The sequence below is a fragment of the Pleurodeles waltl genome, chromosome 10 (assembly GCF_031143425.1).
Source record: "Pleurodeles waltl isolate 20211129_DDA chromosome 10, aPleWal1.hap1.20221129, whole genome shotgun sequence".
NCBI lineage: Eukaryota > Metazoa > Chordata > Amphibia > Caudata > Salamandridae > Pleurodeles > Pleurodeles waltl.
The window spans coordinates 858,668,898-858,682,988 of NC_090449.1; the positions used below are offsets into that span (position 1 = coordinate 858,668,898).

Sequence of the window (14,091 nt, forward strand, 5' to 3'; positions counted from 1 at the left end):
AACGAAGCTCGCAGGAAACGCGACCGAAGAATCGACGCACGGAGCAGGAGAAACGACGCGCAGCATCGCTGACGGAGGCTGGGAGATCGCAACCTGCGCGGCTGGATCATCAACTCATCGTGCGGCTGGATTTTTGACTCGAGTACCGCCGTGCGGAGTTATTTTCGACGCACGCCCGCCCGTGCGGGGTTATTTTTGACACACACCAGGTACATTTTCACTCTAGCAGCGCTAGTGTGTTTTTAAAACTACTTAAAGACTCTTTTTGATTTTTAATTAATAACTTGACTTGTGTATGGTGGATTTTTGTCGTTTTGGTCTTGTTTTGTTTAGATAAATATTTCCTATTTTTCTAAACCTGTGTTGTGTCATTTTGTAGTGTTTTCATTGAGTTACTGTGTGTGTTGGTACAAATACTTTACGCCTAGCACTCTGAGGTTAAGCCTACTGCTCTGCCAAGCTACCAAGGGGGTAAGCAGGGGTTAGCTGAGGGTGATTCTCTTTTACCCTGACTAGAGTGAGGGTCTTTGCTTGAACAGGGGGTAACCTGACTGTCAACCAGGGACCCCATTTCTAACATTGGAAGCAGCGACGGGATTTGGACTTGTATTTGTACTTGACATACAGTGATTAAGTGTACACTACTGTTTTGATCTCAGACCACTACGTGACCACATACTACTTGTTTGGTGATCTTTTGCTTTTTCTCTTAAGGACTCCTTTTTGTTCTACTTCCATGATTTTGCTGATCCCTTGACTGATTCTTTTTACTTCATTGGGAACTTATTTTCTGCCTTTGGAACTTTGCACTTGTGACCATCATGTCTCAATCTGGAGATGCAACAGCTGGAGCTGTGTTTGAAATGGAGAAACTGAAGGAGTACTCAGTTGCTCAATTGAAACAGTTCCTTAAAGATCTTGACTGTCCCACTAAGAGCTCCACCAGGGAGGGGGGGCTGCAAAAGGCACAGAGGGCCGGGGTGACAATCAAGAAAGCTGGAGGGCACACAGAGGAGGAGAATGTGGGTGGGGAAGTGCAGAGGATACACAGTGGTGTAGTGGAGGTACCTGTTACGCCTGGGGGGAGGGTCCCCAGGAGGGGTAGCAGGGTGTCGTCTAAGGGTCTGACTCCTAAAGATGTGCAGGACAGACAGACAGGCAGAAAGGGTTCGCCGGTTGGAGGCAGAAAAGTTGAGGATGCAAAGGGAGTATGACAAGTGGGAAAGGGACTTCGAGATACAAAGGATGATTTATCCTTACAAGCTTAAATTGAAACCGCTGGAAGTCATGAGGGCTGAATCCAGCTGGAATGGTGGCAGCAACAATTTTATATCTAGTGCTGCTGAAGAAATGCACATGCCCAGAGATGTGGTGCCCTACTTGAAGGAGGGAGTTAACACACACCAGGAGGTTCAGGGGTATGAGGTAGCTCCAGTGATGCACAGGGTCCCGGAGGTGGATTGGGGAACTGGCATGGGGAGTCATATTCCTACTGGTGGGAAGGACACTCTACTGACTCTAGGTGAGAGTGACAGGGAGAGGGGGTCCCCCCAGGTAGAAGTCCTGGTTATGGAGTGTGAAGACATCCCAGAAGAGTGTGGGTTGAGTGTCAGGGACAGTCAGGTACTGTCTCACCAGTCTCAGGAGGGTGATGTGGGGTGCTTTTTCAAAGCAGAGTCACTGGATGGTTGGGTGAAGGGTACTTTGGTTAATTCATGTGAGGGGCTGAGTGATGTAATTGCTGGAGAGCATATGTCTAGTCCTTATTTTCCAGAGCTATGCCAACACCAGGTGGAGTGTGAGTTCTCTGACCCCAGGGAGCTTACAATGGAGGCAGACCTCTTGGTGAGTACCAGAGAGTCTGAAGAGGCATTTGGGGGTGCTCCTGAGAGGAGTGGTCTAGGTATTTCCCAACCAGGTGAGGTAGGGAAGGATTGTAGTGTCCCAGGTAGGTCCCAGTGTAGTGGGATGGGTGAGGGACCCCATGTCCAGTCTCTGAGGAGAGGGAATGGGGATGGGCTGAGGTCCAAGGTGCCCGAGATCCGGTCCCAGGTCCTGGAGGGTTCCATGAGGGAACACCAGGAGGGGAGCCTAGCCTGTACCATAGGGCCATCTGTTGAGGGAGACCCCACAGTGTCAGGAGAACTTGGGGGGGTGGCTGTAGCCAGCGTCCCACCAGTTCTGGTGTCTGGCAGTACCACTCCTAGTGAGGGGGTGCAGAAGTCCAGACAGAGGGTTGAGAGGGGGTTGCGGACCCCAGTGGAGAACCTGGAGTGTCAGGGGTCAGCTCTGAGAGCAGAGCCCCCCAGGAATGACCTTGGTAAGACCATTTCCGGGTTGGGGGGAATCCAGACTCTGTCAGATGGGCAGAGGTCAGGAGACCTGCGCCAGCCAGACTCTTGTGTGGCCCTTGGGGACAGTGTGTCCCTTGAGGGGGGTAAGTGTGCCCCCCTGGAAGTCCTGGTGTGCCAGGCAGTGGTTCAACTGCAGGGTGGTGACTCTGGGTTGAATGATCAGGTTCAGAGGGTAAACTCTGACCTGGTGGGGGGTAGGTATGCCCCCCAGGAAGTCCTGGGTTGCCAGGCAATGGTCCAGTCTGTGGGTACAGACCCTGGAATGGAGGATCAGGTGCAGGGGGTAAACCCTGACCTGAAGGGGTGGGCGGTTTGCCCAATCACCCCCCCTGGTGTGACTTCAAGGGGTACTCTCCCTGAGGGGGGGGGTGCAGAACCCTGAGAGTAGGGACAGGGGAGAAAGAGCCTCACCCCTGGCCCCAGTGCAATCTAAGGGTACAGACCCTGGATTGGAAGGCCAGGTTCATGGTGTCATCCCTGACCTGGTGGAAGAGAGAGTGGTCAAAGGGCGCCAGGCACCTGGGGCTACCGCCCCCCACTCTCCACAGTCACAGTGGTTAGAGAGGCCTGAGGTCGGGCTCTCATCCCTGACAGTTGTCAGGGGTCACCGTGGCTTGCTGTCCTGGTGGACAGAGTTGCCCCTGGGGGGGGGACGAGAGTCACACCCCGGGGGTGGAGTGGGCAACACCACTGTGTTGGCCCTGGTGGTACTATCTGCCAGTTGCAATTCATCTGTGAGCAAAGTAAAGTTAGGTGCTGCACAGATGGTGTCTGTAGATGTGGAGAAGGGTTCCCCATGGGTTAGCTTAGTGGGCCCTGAGAGTATGGACAGAGGGATCCAACTGGAGTCAGGAAGGCGTAGAACTGGAACATGCCCCTGCTGTTGTGGGCCTGGGTCCTTGTTCTATCGCTCCAATCAGGGAAGTACATCAAGGTATTGATTGTTCTCCCCTGGCTTTAGGCTGGTAGGGGGTCGTGTTGGACTTTTGCTTATGCAGGGTCATCCCCAGTCTTTTTGCCTCCTGCCTCCTATTTTTTTCTGACCTGTCGCTGTTGGCTTTTGAACTCTGAGCACTTTCCCACTGCTAACCAGTGCTAAAGTGCATATGCTCTCTGTGTGAAATTGTATGTGATTGGTTTATCCATGATTGGCATATTTGATTTACTAGTAAGTCCCTAGTAAAGTGCACTAGAGGTGCCCAGGGCCTGTAAATCAAATGCTACTAGTGGGCCTGCAGCACTGGTTGTGCCACCCACATAAGTAGCTCTGTAATCATGTCTCAGACCTGCCACTGCAGTGTCTGTGTGTGTATTTTTACACTGAAAATTCGACTTGGCAAGTGTAGCCACTTGCCAGGCCTAAACCTTCCCTTTTCTTACATGTGAGGCACCCCTAAGGTAGGCCCTAGGTAGCCCCAAGGGCAGGGTGCAGTGTATGGATAAGGTAGGACATATAGTAATGTGGTTTATATGTCCTGACAGTGAAATACTGCTAAATTCGTTTTTCACTGTTGCAAGAACTGTCTCTCTCATAGGATAATATGGGGGCTACCTTTAAATATGATTAAAGCGTAGATTCCCCTAGAGAGTAGATGGACATGTGGAGTTTGGGGTCCCTGAGCTCACAATTTAAAAATACATCTTTTAGTAAAGTTGATTTTAAGATTGTGCGTTTGAAAATGCCACTTTTAGAAAGTGAGCATTTTCTTGCTTAAACCATTCTGTGACTCTGCCTTGTTTGTGGATTCCCTGTCTGGGTCAGTTTGACAGTTGGGTTGTTTTTCACCTCACACCAGACAGTGACACAAAGGGAGCTGGGGTGTAACCTGCATTTCCTGATTAGCCATCTCTGCTAGGAGGGAGGGGTGGAGTGGTCACTCTCATCTGAAAGGACTGTGCCTGCCTCTAACAATGCCGGCTCCAACCCCCTGGTGTGTGTCTGAGGCCTTGCCTGGGCAAGGCAGGATTTCACAAGTAGGTGTGAGTCCCCTTTGAAGAAAGGTGACTTCAAAGACTAAAATGGGTATAAGAAGGACACCCAAATCTACAGACTTTAGAAACACTTCTGGAATCAAGAGGAACCTCTGCCTGGAGAAGAGCTGTTAGCTGAGGAGGAAGTGCTGCCCTGCCTGTGACTGTGCTTTGTGGAGCTTTCCTGCAGTGCTGCTTCTGCCAGAGTAAGAGGGCAAAGACTGGACTTTGTGTGCCTTCCATCTTGAGAAGAAATCTCCAAGGGCTTGATCTAGAGCTTGCCTCCTGTTGTTTGAAGTCTCAGGGACAGCAAAGACTTCTCTCTGCCAGCACCTGGAGCCTCTGGAGAGACTCCTACTCTGCCCTGTGGTGCCCATCCAGTTCCTGGGACCCTGAAAGGAGAAGCTGGCAGCCTAAAGACAAGAAAATCCACGCACAGAGCGCCGTGCGGGGAAAAGATCGACGCAAATCCGATCGGCGGCTGAAAAACGACGCGCCGTCAGCTCCGTGGCTGAGAAACGATGCTCGCAGGAAACGCGACCGAAGAATCGACGCACGGAGCAGGAGAAACGACGCGCAGCATCGCTGACGGAGGCTGGGAGATCGCAACCTGCGCGGCTGGATCGTCAACTCATCGTGCGGCTGGATTTTTGACTCGAGTACCGCCGTGCGGAGTTATTTTCGACGCACGCCCGCCCGTGCGGGGTTATTTTTGACGCACACCAGGTACATTTTCACTCTAGCAGCGCTAGTGTGTTTTTAAAACTACTTAAAGACTCTTTTTGATTTTTAATTAATAACTTGACTTGTGTATGGTGGATTTTTGTCGTTTTGGTCTTGTTTTGTTTAGATAAATATTTCCTATTTTTCTAAACCTGTGTTGTGTCATTTTGTAGTGTTTTCATTGAGTTACTGTGTGTGTTGGTACAAATACTTTACGCCTAGCACTCTGAGGTTAAGCCTACTGCTCTGCCAAGCTACCAAGGGGGTAAGCAGGGGTTAGCTGAGGGTGATTCTCTTTTACCCTGACTAGAGTGAGGGTCTTTGCTTGAACAGGGGGTAACCTGACAGTCAACCAGGGACCCCATTTCTAACATCTACCAAATCCTTTCTTCTTATACCATAATCGCCAACACTTATAGGCAGCTCCCAAAACCTTATATCTAGTTTTGTTATAATATCCAGGCTCATGATATGTTACCAGACACCCATTGGCTACTGATCCTATCTGCAGCTCGTATATATTGGGGCAATCCACTTCCGTGATTCCTTCTTTCTTGGGACCCCATAATGGGCGCATGTACTGAAAAGCTGCTGCCATTTGATATAATTTTATATTCGGTAAAGACCAACCCCCCCTTTCTCGAGGAAGAGACATAAATTTGCTTGCTCTTCTACACTTACCATATGCCCAAATAAATCTCATAATCACTCTTTCTATCTCTTTAAATCTGAGATTAGTAAAGCTCAGTGGTATGGCACGAAATAGATACAGAAGCTTGGGGAGGAAAATCATTTTCACCATATTACACCTCCCCACAATAGTCAAATGTAGATTATTCCATCTGCACATATCTTCTCTGGCTTTCGCAAGTATAGGATCTATATTCAAATTAACAATTTCGTCTACCATTGGTGTAATATTAATACCTAAATATACTGCATGATCCACCCTCCGAGTGTCTTTAGTATTTGTATATTGATTAGCCAACAGCTGCGTTTTAGCTCTATTTAACAGGTATCCAGAAAACCTTCCAAATTTTGTCGTCACCTCTTCAACCTCTCTCAGTGCTGAATCGGGGGAGGGCGTTAATATGGCTATATCATCTGCATATGCTAAGACTTTTGTATCCCATCCCTGCCTATGTATTGGTGGAATCTTGCTATTTGCCTCCAACTGTCTGAGCAAAGGGTCTATATACAAAGCAAACAGGAGGGGGGAACATGGGCATCCCTGCCTAGTACCTCTCCTGATCAGGATACTCTTGGATTGTCCTCCCATTAATTGTATTTTCACAGCCGGTGATCTATATAGAGCCCTTACTGCTACAATAAATTTCTTCCCTAACCCATAATATTCCATAACATACCACAGATAATTCCAGTTCACCCGGTCAAACGCCTTCTCTGCATCTAATAATGCGACCGCCATAGGTTCCTTTGCTACCTCCGTAGCATCAAAGAGTGCTAGAACTCTCTGGATATGATTAGTAGTATCTCTTCCTGGGACAAACCCATGCTGCCTAGGGGAGACAAGCTTCTTGATCACCAGCGATAATCGAGCGGCCAGTATCTTTGAATATATTTTAACATCACTATTTATTAATGTGATCGGGCGGTATGAAGCCGGATTTAACGGGGGTTTCCCCTTCTTCAAAAACATAACTATATTAGCCAGATCCCAAGATGGGGGGGATTTCCCCTCCATTCTGTACCTGAATAAACAACTCTGCCATTACCAGGAGTAATAATACTTAAAAAACTTTATAGAATTCTAAAGGGATCGAGGCAGGCCCCGTAGCTTTTCCAGTAGGTAGATCACTCATTGCCATATCGATTTCTGAAATATCTATCCGCTCTCCCAGGCGTAAATTGTCACTCTTAACTAATTTCTCAACCTTAATGGGGTATAAAAACTCCAACATTTCTTCCTCCGGATATACAGATATATCATTATATAATTCCTGATAATATCTATGGAACACCTTTCTAATTCCATCCACTTCTGATACTATCTGACCTTGCCAGTCTTTAATCTCTCTAATAACCCCAGATGCTGTTTTCTGGCTTGCCCGTATCGCTAGCAAACGCCCAGCTTTTTCTCCATACTCATACCCTTGTGCACACTGTGCTAGATATTTCTCCGCTATTCTTTGGGCCATAGCCTTGTTCATTGCTGCTTTTACTATAGCAACTTCCTCCTGAGCCCTCCTTATATCGACTCCAGTTTCTATAGCTATAATCAGTTGCCTTTCTGCCACCCGCAGCTTCGCTTGGGACTCTTTTATTCTACCTTGGGTATCCTTCTGCCTTTTAATACTAAAACTCAATGTTTCACCACGAATTCCTGCTTTCAAGGTATCCCAAACTATCTCTACTGAAGCTGACCCCTGGTTAAACCCCAAAAATTCCACTATCCACTTTCTCATATGCTCACAATATTCCGGGTCCTTAAGGAGCCCTCTTTCAAATGTCCATCTACTAACCTTTGGTTCTAGCCCATCCAGTTCTAAATCAAAAACTAAAGGATTATGATCTGATACAATCCGTGAATATGACTCAATCCTGCCCTGCTTCAGAAATACGGGAGAGATTAAAAAATAATCGAGTCGTGCTAGTTTCGCATGAGGGGCCGAATAATAAGTATATCCAGGGTCTGGCTTGCACAGTTTCACCCAAGCATCCACTAATCCTAATTCTTGCTGGATAGCAACCATTGCCTTATATACCCGAGGTTTACGCCCCTGATACTTCTTAGTTGTGGGTGCTAATAAATCCTGTAGTCCCTCCCAAGATCCATTAAAGTTGAAGTCACCACATATAATATAGGGAGGGGCCCATCCTGTTAGCTCGATGGCAAGAGTATCTACAACTATTGGGTCGTCCGTAACTACCCCGTATAGGGAGCATAATGTAAAGCTACTATGTCCATAACTACACTCTACTATTACCCATCTTCCGCCCGTATCTGCCTTCTGCCGAGTAATATTTAGTTTATTGGTCCGATCTAAGATTGCCACTCCTTTAGTTCTAGCCTCTTGTTCTGACCGAGCAATCACTTTCATACCAAGCGAACCAAGGATCCCAGAATTTTTATATTCCACATGTGTCTCTTGTAGGCAAAAAATATCTGCCTTAAAGGTTTTTAATTCTTCAGCCACTCTAGGTGGGCTGGGTGGAATATGTGTCCGAGGGCAGTATTGGAGTTGGAGAGACTGGGTCGTGGGGGGGGGGGGATATGGGGGAGAGGGCAGGAGCAAGATGGAGGATGTGTTAGGATAATGGAGGGGTGGGAGAGGGGAGAGAGGGGAATAGAGGAGGTGGGGGAATAAATGGGAGAGATAGGAAAGGGGGGTTCTTTTTTTTCACCCCATTTCTCTCACTTCCCTTAATCCTTTCCTTTCCATTTTCTTCCCTCGTTTTTCCCCCATCCCTCCCCCTCTATCCCTCTCCTCCTCCCCATAACCCTCCCCATGCCCCCTTCCACCTCCCCGGACCAGTCTCCTCCCTCCCCCTCCCCAGCTTCTTCCCTCCCTCCCCGGGACTGGCCCCCCACCCTGTTGAGCAATCAGACCACCAATGGCCTGAATATTGGTGTCGTGTATACATCGGCCCACCCACCCACCAGTCTCCTAAGCACCTCTACCTCCCCTATGTTTCTACACTCTATTGCTTGACCCCCATCAAATATTCTTTTGCCTTAATTTCTGAGGTAAAGACTTTCACTTTTCCATTCATTACTGTTTTAAGTCTAGCAGGGGCCAACAAATATGCTTCCCCTCCTTTGTCAAAGAATGGCTTAATGAGCTGTCGAAGCCGCCATCTCTGCTCCACAGTGGCATGGCAAAAATTGGGGCGGGTAAAGAAAGTAACCCCATCCAGAGAGCGTGGGGTATTAGGACGAGTTTTATCAGCTATCTCCTGTCGTAATAAATAGTTCCCAAAATAGACTAAAATCGCCCTTGCATATTTAGAATCTGCCCGTTGACCCCCCTCCCGTTGAGTTGTCGGAAACCTATGGACCCGCTGCAGCTCGTTATCCCAATCCCAATTCCCCAGTTCTGGAAAGGCCCCACGCAAAAGGTTGACCATATACGCCTGTATATTACTTCCTTCTAGCCCTTCTGGTATGCCCAGAAATCGAAGATTGTTTCTTCTCTGTTTATTTTCCAAATCTTCCATTTTCCACATCACATCCGTCAGTTGTCCGTCTCTCGCAGCGCTCTGCTCTTTAAGAGTATCCACATCCTCCTCAACTGCCACTATCCTTTCTTCCATTGAGCATAGCTTAGCTTCAATCTCCGTACATGATTTCGCTACCTTACGGACCGTCCCCTGCAGTCTCTTTGTAGCAATCCTTGCACGCCGGCTTTCGATCCTAGTCTCAGTTTGCAGCTCTTTAATTGAACTATTTATTGACTGCAGGATCCCTGCCTCGGTGCCCATCGCATACGCGTTGCCAGCGTTACCAGCAGAAGCGCCCGTGTCGATTTCAATTTTATCATTAACAGGGCCCTGGGTGCCAATGGTAGGAATATCTGCTAGGCCAATACCAGAATAGTCCCACTTTAAGGTCCTACCACTCACAGATGCTGCATTTTCAAAACCCTCCTGAGAGCCAGGGCGTGTTTTAACAAGTTTCCGTTGTCGGTACTGCCGTACTGTAAGTTCATTACTTTTGCCAGCCTTGGATGTCTCACTCCCTTCAGATTCACTGAAACTGCGATCGACACTACTGAGATGGGACTCTTCTGTCAAGGAGTAAAATTTATCGCTACTATCTTTACCCCAATCCATGAGTTGGGGGTCTTTTCCAGTTACTTTGTCCCATTTTTTTAGGGCTTCCTAAAGGGTTGGTTAGGTCGTCCTTTTCTACTGTAGGTCCTGATGTACTTACAGTTCCTTCCTTACTTTGACACTCCAGCTGCTCACTTTGATCAACTTGTTGCGTTTGGGACTGCCTGCTCCCGGGGAGACCAAGCACCTTTTCACTTATCTCTCTGTTACTGTCTTCAATCTCTTAAAGGCTCTCTACATATTGTGCGGTTTTAATAAAGAATTCCTTATTTTCGATACATGACTTTTTGTCACTATACATGGAGGAGTAGGTTCTTTCCCTAACACATTGCTTTCCGAGGAGGGGGTTATATGTACAGGAAGACTATCTTGCGCCCCGCCTGCAAGAAAAGCCGTAATAGTAGACTGGCTTTTGCCTTTCAACTTAATTTCCGACGGGGGGTAGTACTGTCACTCATCTTGGCATCTTTCATCAATCCCAACGTATTCTTCCCAGCCGCTTTCCCAGTTATTGACGTCAAGCGTTTATTTGCTCCTACTGTCTCTCCTTTATCCCTGCCAATACGTGTCGTCTTAACTCCCTCACTCTTGTCTCCAAGATTCCGAATGGTTTTGGGTGCCATATTTGTTTTTACAGCATGAGATAACAGTCTAATAAATCTTGTAACTCCCGCCGCTGCCGCTAGCACATCCGATATTGTTTGTTCAATCACACTCCTCAAAAGGCCGTGAGGGAGTAAACAGATGCCAAGATGCATTGCATTGTACGCCCGACAACATTAAAGCCCCCTAAGGCTTTCAGTTCTTCTTTTACCCCCCCCCTGATTTTATTTGTTTTTAAAAGTTTTAGCCCCACTCCTCTATTTCCCGGAAATGAGAGAAAAGAGCAGTATCAAATGGGAAAATACGATGCTATTAGCTGATATCGTTCTCCTGTGTTTAAAGTACTTTAATTGATGGTCAAAAGAAACCGCCAATCCTCAATGTCTATATATCTGTATCAGTGTTGGAGAGAAAATTTTTCCTTTTTTTTTTTTTTTTAGAAACATTCCACAACTATTTGATACATCTCTCTTCCCCCCCCCCTTTTTTTTTTTTTTTAGAATAAGAAACTAGTTGGTTACTGTGCACATTTTTGGAAAGCTATCATTTACCGTCCTCCATGTGCCTGGTTGCTGCAGCTCCACAAGTAATCAATTTTTTGAGCCAGAAGGATATCCCAGGTTCCTCGAGCCCTTTCTCCCCTTAGATGAAAGCCAGAATAAAACCTTTTTCACAGCTTTCCTGAAACATCAACAAAGTCCAGGGGTCTCCTAGGGGGCCCGCACGCTTACCAGCTCAAAATAACTCCCTGAACTTTGAAAGTTCTTTTTTTCCTACCGCCACGCGGCGTTTCGGTGTCCTCACTCCAAACGCCAATTCAGCATTGACCGCGTTGACCGCATTTCTCCAACTAAAAAAGATGACGGCCGGACGCCCCTGCGTTCTTTTCCGAAGGAACGGGGGCGATCCTCATTGCAGCCACAGCAGTGGCTGTGCGCCGGGTTCCTGGCGAAGGCGATCCTCGTTGCGGTGCGGTGGTTTCAGCGACAGGGGAAGCGGCAACGGCTGTGTGCTTGGTGCTTGGTTCCGATGGGCGGGGCTTACGAGCCTCTCCGCTACGCCAACACCATTTTGCTCTCTGATACTGGTAGTTCTGCCCAAACTTTCTAACGAACCTCTGCCGATCTAGCAGTGATCTAGCAGTGTGCAAATGACCTGATCTTACTCAGTAAAACCCCTGTGGGTCTGCAAAGATCACTAGCCTGTTTAAGCTTTGATTGTGATATAAAAAAATAGAATATAACAGTGATAAAATGAAAGCAATGGTAATAGGGAGGAAAATAAAAATGTGCCTAGTACTTTCACAACTGGAAAATGGAAACAGCACACATATACAATCACTTGTGAATACTTTTAGATGATTTGGGAACCCTTGCGACCCCACAAGAACTCATTAACTCAAAAAGCCAGCCCTTTGGATATGAGCAAAACTCAAAATCCTATCAATCTCTGCTCCTCTACAGGTGATGAAGAAAAAAAACCTGCCAACATTAGCATACATCCCTCATTAGTCACCAAACACATTGGTCATCTAATTTATATAATCTGGTCATGTTTTTAGGTCTCCTCCGAACTCAGCCCTGTTGCAAATCAAGCTTGAATTCCTCATAAACAGGGCTAAGATTATTCAACATTTACTGTAAACTGGTGCATAAAATAGGATATAGCAAAGAAAATGCACTGTCATTGCATCTTGTAAGATATAAGAACAAGGAGTCGGAACAGGGGCGGCCCTCTGCTATAGCTGAGGAGCGTACCCCACTGCAGAAAGGCAGCAAAAAGTAAAATAAAATAATTTTATTCACATTTTATTTTTCCGCTTAGCCAGTCTGCTAACTAGGGTATGGTGGGCCATCCTCTGTGTCAGCAGGGGGAGGAGGTGTGCTAGGTGCACTCCAAGTGTGCATATTGGTTTTGCCGGCCTAATACGGCAGGCCAAACTAACATGCGCACTTAGAACTCTCCATCCGAGCTGTGTTTCACAGTTGGGTGGAGACAAAGCACAGGCTCCCACTCCCTCACTGAGCGGCATTTCATCCCTCTGAGGCCAATGCTGGTGCTTCTCTCATGCTGAGTAACAGCACCGGAGAAATGTCGGGATTGGGTAGGGAGGGGAGCAACAATAGAAGAACCTGTGACGGGAGCAAAGGAAAATGGAGAGCCAGCAGCGGCAGATAAGTTTTTATGAAAAATGTTATTGTATTCCCTCCAACTCCACACGCTGCCCCTCCACCCATTCCTGGCCCGCCACTGAGTTAGAATGCAAGAATCAATGGCAGACCCTTCCAATGTATTGATTGGAAAGACCTGATCTTACAAGAGGTATGGTCACTCCAACTAAGCCATCCATTAGTCAAGAGACTGGTAAATACCAACTGCAAACAACTTTCTGCTGCTCTGGATGGAATGAATCTTGTTTAGCACCCAATGGCACACTTGGACAGTAATGCCCTTTTTTAACACAAATGAGGGACTCCACTTAGAGCAGTCTTTTTCATTAAAACTGAAAAGGAAATTACTACAGTACTGGTTTGGCATCTTCCCTAAATAGGACCAATTCTCCCCTGTAGGTGCTGAAATTCAAAGATAAAGGGGGTCATTCCGACCTCGGCGGTCTTTTCAATAGACCGCCAAGGGACCGCCGTACGGAAGACCGCCAGTGCTGGCGGTCTTCCGCATGGGCCATTCTGACTGTTGGCAGCGCTCCGCCCGTTTCCAGACGAAGAGCCGCCAACAGCCATACTGGCGGCAGGCGGGGAAGTGGAGGTAGCTCCACCTCCACTGCCACGCCAACAGAACACTGCCCAGCGAATCACGACCTGTGATTCGCTGTGGCGGTGTTCTGTTGGCGTGTCGGCGGAGCTGCCCGTTCCCTCCTGGAGGATCACCAGGAACAGGTAAGGTGATCGTCCGCTAGGGAAGGGGGGTGGGGGGGTGTTGTGAGTTGTGTGTGTGCATGGGGGTGTGCGTATGTGTATATTGAGGGGGCGTGTGAATGCGTGCATGAATGCGGGGGGGTGTGTGTATGTGCATGGATGCGTGCATGAATGCGGGGGGTGTGGGTATGTGCATGGATGCGTGCATGAATGCGGGGGGTGTGTGTATGTGCATGGATGGGTGCATGAATGCGCGGGGGTGTGTGTATGTGCATGGATGCGTGCCTGTATGTGTGTATGTGTGTGTATATGTTGGGTATCGGGGTGGGGGACGGGGGTCCTGCAACCTTTTGGGGGTGGCAGGGGTGGTGGGGGGGGGGTAGGGGAGGGAGTCGGGGTCGGGGTGGGGGAGACCCCTATCAGTGCCAGGGAAGGGATTCCCTGGCACTGATAGTGCTTACCGCCATGGATTGCATGGCGGTCCCCAACCGCATGAAATCCATGGCGGTAAGCCGGGGTCAGGCGGGTTGGAATACCGCCGGCGGTATGTGACGACCGCCGGCCTGGAGACCCAGGTCTCCAGCCCGGCGGTCGTTACCGCCGTGGCGGTCAGAACGGTGAAGCGGCGGCTGACCATGGCGGTAACCGCCATGGTCAGAATACATGAAAAAAGACCGCCAGCCTGTTGGCGGTCTTACCGCCGCTTCACCACCGACCGCCAGGGTCAGAATGACCCCCAAAATCTGTTGATTGTGCGAGTATCATGAAGA

At 48.3% G+C, this 14,091-nt stretch overlaps 1 protein-coding gene across 2 annotated transcripts in view; it reads right to left on the minus strand.

Annotated features, from left to right (window-relative positions):
- The window catches only part of ADAM22 (ADAM metallopeptidase domain 22), a 1,118,190-nt gene that overhangs the window by 994,469 nt on the left and 109,630 nt on the right, over nt 1-14,091 (minus strand). The window lies entirely within an intron of this gene.